A 10915-nucleotide genomic window follows, 5' to 3' on the forward strand; every position below is an offset into this window, starting at 1 on the left:
GCAACAGTTATGGATTTTATAAGTTTAACCTGTAGTTTAAGAATATTAATTATAACATAAGGTTTGATTAATATTGCTGGCCATAGATATATTATTTATTATAACCTAAGGTTTAGATAGAGCCATTAAGAGCATGACACTTGTCATAATCATGATTATTAAGGAATTAAGTATTTTGATGAATAGTTTTAATAAAAGAAAGAATCAGGTTCTCTAGAACCTTCCAGAAATTGTTAGGATCGTATTATGACTCAGTCAAAGTTGTTACTCAATTCAAATTATGCTGAAAAAAATGCAAACATGTGTTTAATATATTTATGTATGCTGATATATCGCAGTATAGGGGCTGATATATCGTCTATGGAAAATACGAAAAACACGTCGACTTTGCACGAATGATCGAATGAACCTCATGAATACTAGGGGAGGAGATATATCGCCAGGGGAGGAGAGATATCGCCTAGGGTGGGCGATATATCGGCTCCATGGGTATATTTTTGAAAGTTTGACTTTTTGAATTTTAAAAATACCCTTAACCACTTAGACCTGCCTTTGAACGATTTTGACCGAGTTCTAGGCGTCAGTTGAACGAAAATTCAAATCTTTTTTCATTTTAAAATCATTTATTTAGTCAAATTAAAAGGGGTCAGTTTCACTCCTTGAACTCTATAAATAAGACTTAGTGCTCAGCCATTTTCTTCATTCTTCAAGCATTTGATCAGAGCCTCCAAAGTGCTAGTGTTACTATAGAGAGATACACTTGGGTTTTGGGTTAAAGCTTTATCATTGTAAGCTTTTATAAACACTTGGGAAGTGAGGTTTAGTGTCATTTCGGTATTGAGGTTTAGACCAATCCATAAGGTCAACCAAGGTATTTCTATTCCTTAAGTCTAGTTCTTTATAATTCTTTAGTTTCTTTTATTCAAATCCTAACTCTTGTTATTGATTATTGATTAGGTATTTAAGTTCTTGAAACTTAAGGTCCTTCTTGGTAAGTTTCTTCTTGATGGTTTAGTTCCCACATTCATTCTTTATTCTAAAAGATTCTCACCCTTTTCTACTGTTGGTTTATAGGAGTTTCTAAATTCCATTCTTGTTCCCAAATATCCCGGCTTTTGGTAAGGAAAATAGGATAGACTTTATGTGCTTATATGTTATGTTTATGTTATGTTATGTTTATGTTATGTTATGTTTATGCTATGATATGTATATGTATAGTATGTTTTATAGTCCTTGGGCATATGACTTGTCTAGCTAGCAAGCCCCAATAATTTATGGGCATATGACTTGCTTAGACAGCAAGCCCCACAAAAATTTATGGGCATATGACTTGCTTAGTTAACAAGCCCCAAGAAGTATGATGGCCATTGTAGTCTTATATGATATATGTTTATAGTATATGTTTATAGCCTTATGTTTATGATTTATGATTGCTAGTAGATTTTCCTTGCTAGGCATTAGGCTCACTCCTTTATTTTTAGTGTGATGCCGAAAAATAGATATGGAGGCAGAATGATTCTTGGTAGCTTGACTTGTGTGTTGAGGATGAATGGAATGAATGGATTGCGTGTCGATCGAGGACAAAGTTGTTTATTTTAGTCTTTTAATTTTTTTTTCTTAATGTAATTCTGCAATTAGTACATAAAATTATGTTTTATGTTTTGTAAACAATGAGATCCCATACCCTATCACATTTTATTTTACACTTTTATGTTATTGATACAATATTTATTTTAGAGTTTCAACAAAGTTATGAGTATTTCTTATGTATGTTTTATTTAAAATAGTAGCTATGTCTAGTAGTTTTTAATGGTCCAAGTCTTAGAAATAGTTGGGTCATTACAAGATGGATTCTGAAACTTTGAGGACAACTCTAATTGTGTTGCAAGAGGAATTAGCCAATCTAAGGGCTAATCAAGAAAATGTGGCTGAAACAATGATGTTGCAGCAGAGGGAGATTGACAGGCAGCGCCAAGAGTTGAATGAGCGGTAGGCTAACATGGACCGCTAGCAGAGGGATGCCACCGCCACCCTAGAGGCAGCAATTTAGTTGGCCCGAGGACAGCCCGCGCCTGCCTCCCAACCGGATTAGCCACCTAGTACGCACCCACAACAAGGTCGACAATCAGATCATCCCCATCATCACCACAATTCGCCACAACCGGCAAACCCTTAGAGGCTAGAACAACCTCCTGTTACTCAATAGGAGAGTCCGTTCCAGGGTCTTGAGTAGCAGCCACCCTCTCACGCTGGTTGAGATAATCCTCAACAGCAAAGGCAAAATAGGGCTAGGCAATGTCCTAGAAGCCCTAGATGCCAGACGGTTGAGGAGAAAATCCCTCCGAGCAGAGGACAACATCCTTTTGCGAGTAGAAGGCAGGTGGAATTAGGCTCTGCGGTCAGGGGTTCCCCACGATATAATAATTCCCAGGGACCTACTGACCAACGCAGGCCTCCACCCACCTATCAGGACATTCCAGCAGGGAGAGAGGGAAATAGTGTGAACAGCAGATCGTACCGTCATCGATCACAATTTAGAGATGGCCATGATTAGAACGAGGCGGATTTTGGTAGGAGGAATGTTGGTAGGCGACAAGAAGAGAGGGGCGAAGAGAAGAACCCTCCACCAAGGGAGAACCAGCCAATAAGCCAAAATGCTGGGGGGCAACCTAAACAACCAAACGTCTTTGATTGACTGAGCGAGAGCGAGCAAAGGCATAGGGAGGAAGACCTGAGGGATGTCTTCAATGATAGAAGGGAAAGACACGACGAGTATTTCCCCCCATCGCCGGTCGCTCCAATGGTGCCAGGGCCCGACTTGATGCTTTAAATTAGGCAGTCTAGCAACTAGTTGGGAACCGAACATCTCATATTGAATTTGATCGGAGGAAGGGCACTCCATTCATACAAAGAATCACAATGGCAAAGACTCCAAGAAAATTCAAGATGCCGGTCTTACCCAACTTCACTGGATTAGAAGATCCTGTATCTCATGTTAAAAAATTTGAGAAACAGACGGACATCCAAAAGGTGTCAGACAATGCTCCGTGCATAATTTTTCCTGCCACTTTATCTGAGACTGCCCAATAGTGGTTTTTAAGTTCCCTCTAGCCAGCATAGTTTCTTGGGAAATGTTCGTAAATGATTTTTATGGACAATTCTATGCTGGTCGATTACATCCGACCGAGGCCAATCAACTGGTTGTGATACGCCAGAAAGAAGGAGAAACCTTGAAGGGGTATGTCCAATGATTCATGCAGGCAGCTGCTAAGGAAAAAACGGTCGAAGATGAAGGAAACATGATGGCTCTTACGACTGGGGTACGACGCCACTCATCTCTTTGGAACAGCTTGCAAAAGAATGGAGTCAAGAGTACTCAGGAGTTTCTTGATCGAGCAGACAGGTACACCAAGCTTGAGGAGGCCATTTCCAATGAAGGGAAGTCTCCCATAGATGACCAGGGCCCAAAAGAATCTCCCGCCAAAGCCGCCAATGAGTCTGGAAAGACCAACGACAACGACAAAAATAATGGGAAGAATGGGGGAAAGGGGGGAACCACGAGTCAAAAACGTCTGAGAATAAGCACCCAAAAAGTAATAGATACGAGCCAGGGTTCACCAATTATACGACCCTAGTCGATAGCCGAGCAGAAGTGTACCAGGCCACTCACACAACTGTTCCCTTCAAACGACTAGCCCCAATCAGGAAAGATATTTCTAAACGAGATGCTACTAATTTTTGTCGTTTTCATTGCGACTTTGGCCATGACACCAACGAGTGCAACCAACTTAAGGATGAGATTGAGTTCCTTATTAGACAAGGACACCTAAGGAGGTATGTGTGAGCAGCTGGAGGTTCTCAGTAAGAGGCTAAAGGAGGCAATGAGCAGGCACTAGTACGCTAGTGCTCATCCTTTACAGCCAGCTCCAGTTGCTGGTACATTGCTGACCATCTGTGGAGGACCACACATAGCAGGTGATAGTGGGAAGGCGAGGGAGAGATATGCCTGAACCTTACGTCACGACCAGGACATTGAAATGTTGAACGTGGAGGAGTGAACTCCCAAAAAAGCTCGAATAGAGGAAGAATCGATAACTTTCTCTGAGCTTGACGCTCAACATATTCAGTTTCCCCATTCAGATCCTCTGGTCGTGGACGTCCAGATTGCCAATATGATGGTTAAGCGGGTGTTGGCAGATACAGGAAGCTCAGTACACATTATGTATAAATCTTCACTGGAAAGGATGAAATTGTCAGTGCAAGATTTGGAACCATGCAACCAAACCAGTTATGGTTTTTCCGGCAAAGGGATCGCCCCAACTAGGTCAATCAGGCTTCCATTCACAGCAGGAACTGCACCTGCAAACAAGACATTACTCACTACTTTTATAGTAGTTGATTATCCTTCTGCATATAATGCTGTGATTGGAAGGCCTATTCTAGTCGATCTGCGAGCCGTAGCCTCAGTCTGGCACTTGGCCATGAAGTTTCCAACCGATGCAGGGGTAGGATGTGTGTTGGGAAACTAGCGAGAAGCATGGGAATGTTATAATTCCTCAATCACCAAGGAAAAAAGGGGCGATTTGAGGGAAAAAGCGGAGAAAAGGTTGCTGTTGGTAAATGAACCACAAGCCCAATCAGGTGAACAGGTCACCAAATAGGATGTTACCCAAAGCGAGGATAGAGCGCTTTGGGGATTTTGAAGAAAATGTTGGACCCGTGGAGGACCTCGAGGAGGTCCAACTAGAAGAAGCAGATCCGACCAGGGTTGTGAAAGTCGATAAAAACTTAGAGACAACAACCAAAAACAAATTGGTGGAGTTTTTGAAGGAGAACCAGGAGTTTTTGTGATAGACCCAAAGGTGATCAACCATGTCTTAAACATAGAAATTTTTTTTCCACCAGTTCAACAAAAAAGAAGGCTCCTTGACAGAGACAGATCGAAGGCCCTATGAGAGGTAGTCGAGAAGCTGAAGGAAAACAGATTCATGAGGGTAGCATTTTATCCATCTTGGGTCTCTAATCCCGTACTGGTTCCCAAGCCGAATGGAAAGTGGAGGACGTGCGTGAATTTCACAGACTTTAACAAACCTGCCAGAAGGATTGTTTCCCACTCCCAAGGATTGACCAGTTGGACAATGCTACATCAGGGCACGAGATTTTATCATTCATGGATGCGTACTCTGGGTACAATCAAATCAGTATGCATCCACCCGATGAGGATCACACTAGCCTTTGAACAGATATACAGTTGTTCTGCTATAAAGTAATGCCCTTCGGTTTGAAAAATGCTGGTGCAACTTACCAGTGACTGGTTAACCATATGTTCAAAGAATTGATCAGCGTTAGCATGGAGGTATATGTCTATGACATGCTGGTTAAGTCAAAGAAAGCCGAAGAACACATTGAGGACCTTCAAAGATGCTTCAACATCCTGAATAAATATTAGATGAAGATAAACCCCCTCAAATATTCTTTTGGTGTTGGATCAGGGGAATTTTTGCGATTCATAGTAAACTCGCTAGGAATCGAGGCTAATCTCAAAAAGATTCAAGCCCTGATCGAGATGCGGTCGCCTGCCAAGATTAAAGATGTTCAAAGCCTAATTGGGAGGATCGCTGCCCTGAGTAGATTCATATCCAAGACAACAGACAAGTGCGTCCCATTTTTCAATCTACTCAGGGGCAACAAGAAGTTTGAATGGACAGAAGAGTGCAAATAGGATTTTCAGGCGCTAAAGTCCCACATGTCGCAAACAACAATCTTGTCCAAGCCGGTTGAAAAGGAAACTCTGTTCATCTATTTGGCAGTCACAGAATATGCTGCTAGTGCTGTTTTAATCAAAGAAGAAGACAACGTTCAGAAAGAAGTATATTATGTGAGCAAGAGATTGGTGGGAGTAGAGTTGCGGTATCCACCCAATGAAAAGCTAGCCTATTGCTTGATTCTGGCCTCAAGGAAGCTGCGACCTTACTTTCAAGCTCACCCCATCGTGGTGCTCACCGACTAGCCATTACAACAAGTCTTGTAGAAACTAGAAGCCGCTGGATGGTAATTAAAATGGGCAGTCGAACTAGGGCAGTTCGATATTTCTTATTCTCCGCAGGCAGCTGTGAAAGGACAGGCTGTAACGCCCTAAACTCCAGGAACCGTTACGGTGTGCAATTTGAACAGTGCTAAACTCGCTAATCGAGTTATTTGGCCATAATCGTGTAACTCAGTGTGATTAACAGTTTAGGATTAAATTTTTTGGTTAAGATATAACGTTTCTTTAGAATGTTTACTATATACATTGGGATCCCAAAAATATAATTTAAAGGTTCATTAAAAAAAAATATATATATACAACCAGCCGATCTAAGTGGAAAAACAGGGTTTAACCCTAGTTCCTCTTTTAACCCTCGGCCGTGGCGGTTGAGCAGCCGCATATGTACACATCGTCACCTAAGCTCTCCAACTCAAGGATGGTCCAACTTTCTTTTGCCTTTACCTGCACCACATAGCACCTGTGAGCTGAAGCCCAGCAAGGAAACTCAATATGCTTATGAACAGTCATATCATGACATCAAATCATAACGTTCATGCCTAGCAATAACAACCTTAATCACGCATGCAAATAAGTTCAAGTAATGATGGGGTATCCAGGATAAGGAATCCTGCCCTCCTGAGTGGATGACTATCAAGTCAATCCTAATCAGATAAGTGATTTAACACTGGTGGTTCCGGTAACCATGCTGGGCTTATTTCCTTAAATGGAAGAGTGACGGTTGTAAAAGTCACTAAGGTGGGTTCCGTTCCCATTAGCCATGTGATGATACGGTCACCTGTGCTTTACAAATAAGTGATCCTTTCACTAGCTTAAACAAGATAGGTATTTGATGAAATAGTCACCAACATAAACCTACCGAGTGACCATAGAGTCACTACTGTGGGTACCGCTCCCTTAGCCATGTGACAAAACAGTCACCTAGGCCTTTGGCCCTGGCTCTGAGTAACTAGTTATAGACTAGTCAAGCGCTTATAATTTTCATCGAACGAAGGGTCGGTCCGGCATCAACGCTCCATATGAGTCATTCAATGCATATGTCTATTAGATCTAATCTTTTATCGGCTCTGCGTTCATGACGCTTATGCCGTTTCTGACTTTTAGGTTAGTAGCACGCGACCAATGCTGATTTTGATTAGTCAGTGCCATACACAAGTAAGCAATGCTACAAGGCATATATCATATGTCAAATATCCAAATACAGGGCATTCAGCATGCTTACTTACCAATTGCTAGCATAATTAGGATCATGCACAAACACAGAGACTCAAGCTCTGATCAATCTCATATTTAACATTCATGGCATGCCCTAACCACATGTTTCTCGTGCATCACATGCATCACATTTAAACACTTGGCATGCCTCAATAATAACTATGCATGTCATATACAAGGTGCAGTTTTCTTACCTTTGGTCCAAGCACAGGTTACCAATAAATGAGCCACAAGCACGATCCTGATTCCAAGCCCCTAGTGATAACCCAGTCACAACCATAATATAAAACCTCATCAAAATGAGTAATAAAATATTCCCGGACCAAGACCTAGCTTCCGGGACGTCGAATCCTACTAAACCAGGTAGTAGGAACGATCTCGAGGCCTAAGGTTTAAGTTCCCATGACTAAAAACCCATTTTGGCAATTTTTCCTCTTTTGAGCCGCGACCCCAAACATTAGAGACGCAGCCCCACTCAAGTCAGGCCCAAAAATCTTCTTTGACAACATTAGAGCCGCAGGTCTCCCCAATGGAGCCACAACTCAAATAGCCCAGCAGCCCCAAACCACCAGCTTCTTCAAGCTTGAGCCGCGGCGTCCAAGAACAGAGCCGTGGCTCAACCTCGAACCCAGCCAGAAAACCTTCATTTCTTCATTTAAAAACCTTCCAAAAACCTACCCAAACATATCCAAATCCCAAAATTAAAGTTCCAATACATCCCCATGATCCAAAACCAACAAAACCCAAGTCTCAAATCATCCAAAAACTCATCAAAATACAAAATCCAATTCAAGCTTAAAAACTTTAAAAACTTAGAACTTAAAACTTAGATTACCTCCGATTGAGTCATTTCTCAACTATATCCTTTGGATAATAAGCTTCTAATCTTCCCTAGGATCGCTATGCCTCGATCCTCGCTTGAATCCGAGTCCTAGAACTCAAGTTTCCTTTGAAAATGCGATCGGGAGACGAAAATGGAACTTTGAGGGAGAGAGAACTTACTGAACGTTCTTTTTATTTCTTAACAGGTTACTTCGATCTTAAGTAGCCTCAAACAAATCCTAACACTCGGGGTCCCGAAAACGTCCCCGGGGACAAAATAGTCAAAACCTCCAGAATTTTCCCCTGATCTTACTAACTCCCAATTTATCATCAAATACTTATTCCCATTACCCAATAACTTGGTAATGCTAAATACCCCTTGACACACTTCGAGTCAAGAATAAATCATGTTGTGACTATTCCACTAGCTTACCTCCTAGGATCGTCTCGTGCTGAGTAACCCTAGCACAACCAAATAATAATAAAGCACCACACACACATCACATATATGTCAATTATGCTCGAAATGGACAAAATATGAAAATCACCCAATTAATCAGAAATGGGTTCACATGCATATTTAATACACCTAAATGTGCATGTAATCATTTAATAACATAATAAATCAATTATGTCCCTCCCGGCCTCCTAATCAATGTCCTAAACCTTATTAGGAAATCTGGGGCATTACACAGGCTCTAGCAGACTTTGTCGTAGAATTCACCAGGATTCCAATAAGCGAGCCGATGGAAGAGACTGAAGGTCAAATTCAAGTTCCTTCTTGGAAATTGGTCATAGATGGCTCTTCCAATGAGCACAATGTAGGAGCAGGTCTGATCTTAATTACACCAGAAGGACATCGGTTCCATTGTGCAATCCGATTCAGCTTTACAACGTCCAATAATGAAGCTGAATATAAGGCTCTGCTTGCAGGATTAAGGCTAGTCAAGGACATGGATATAAAGTCACTAGAAATTTATAGTGATTCCCAGCTAGTGGTTAATCAGATTATGGGGGAATATCAGGCTAGGGGTCTCAAAATGGTTGCTTATTTGAACAAAGCAAAAGACTTATTGGCACATTTTGAAAGGTATACTCTCCAACAAGTGCCCCACGATTAGAATTCAAATACTGATGCCTTGGCCAAGTTAGCAAGCGCGAAGGATGCTAACACCTTGAACATAGTACTAGTTGAACATTTGTCGGCACCGAGTGCTCAAGCAGAAGAGTCTTCACTGGTGATTCAAGCGACAGACACATGGATGACGCCCATCATTAAATACCTTGAGCAGGGATTGCTGCCAGCAGAAAGAAACAAAGCAAGGACTCTCTAGAGACAGTCGACTCGATTCATTCTGGTTGACAAAATTCTATAAAGAAGAGGATACTCGATGCCTTTGTTACAGTGTGTTTCTAAAGAGAAAGCTAAGGAACTAATGTAGGAGGTCCACGAAGGTTTCTGTGGAGATCACACTGGGGAGCAGAGTTTGTCGAAAAAGATCTTAAGGCAAGGGTATTTCTGGCCTACCATGAATGAGGACTCTATGGATTTCATTCAGAAATGTGACAAGTGTCAAAGATTCTCCAAGATACCACGAGCAGCCCTTAATGAGCTCAAACAAATGCAAAGCCCGTGGCCATTCGCAATATGGGGGATTGACTTGATCGGGTCTTTACCCACAAGAATAGGGAATGTCAAATATGTAGTAGTTGTTGTTGACTACTTCACAAAGTAGGCTGAAGCTGAGCCACTGGCAACCATAACGACCAAGAATGTTTTGGATTTTGTGGTCAAGAATATTGTGTGTAGATATGGGTTACCAAGGAAAATTGTCTCGGATAATGGCACACAATTTGACAGTGATCTTTTCACCGATTTCTGCGAGAGGCACGCGATTGTAAAAAGTTTTTCATCAGTAGCTCATCCACAAGAAAATGGATTGGTTGAGGCAGTCAACAAGACCCTGAAGGACACCCTGAAGAAAAGGCTCGTAGAAGCAAAATGGGCATGGCCAGAACAATTACCAGAAGTCCTTTGGTCATATAGAACATCCCATCGAACAATAACAGGTCATACGCCATTTTCCTTAGCATATGGGTATGAGGCCATGTTGCCTGTTGAGGTTAACCCACCATCACATAGAAGGTTGACATACGATCAGGCTACTAATGATCAACTATTGATGGAATCCTTAGACTTGATCGATGAAAGGCGCGAACAAGCTCAGCTTCGAGTAGCAGCTTACCAACAAAAGTTCGTGCGATATTTTAACTCTAAAGTACGTGAAATAAAGTTTAATGTGGGAGATTTGGAACTTAGAAGAGTTTTTCTCAACACTTGCTACCAAACTGCCAGAGTACTCGGATTGAACTAGGAAGGTCCGTATATCAGATTGAAGAAGTTCTTCAACCAGGCACATATAAACTTGCTCATTTAAACGGAGATCTCATTCCTCGCTATTGGAATGGAGAACACCTACGCAAGTACTATCAATAAACAGTTCTTTTTAAAGAACTGACTTTTATTAATTTTACTTCTTACAAGTTTATGAACAAGGGCTAGTCAGTTATATGGCTAGTCACTTACAAGTGTAAGATCAATTTTTGATCACGCGTACAGAGACGAATTTGTCCATTTATTACGAGAAATAAAAGGAACTGTACACAACCAATTATTCTTGTCAAATTATTGTATATATTACAAGTAGTTGCTCATTATGTGTGTTGTTTTGCTATATTATCGTTATTGATTATAAATACGTGAGCAGTAATGTTCGAACAAGACTTGGTCATGGAAAGTGACCGAGAACCCTAAGCTCCTCGATCACTTTG

This window comes from Humulus lupulus, chromosome 5 (genome assembly GCF_963169125.1).
Source record: "Humulus lupulus chromosome 5, drHumLupu1.1, whole genome shotgun sequence".
In the NCBI taxonomy this organism is placed as follows: Eukaryota; Viridiplantae; Streptophyta; class Magnoliopsida; order Rosales; family Cannabaceae; genus Humulus; species Humulus lupulus.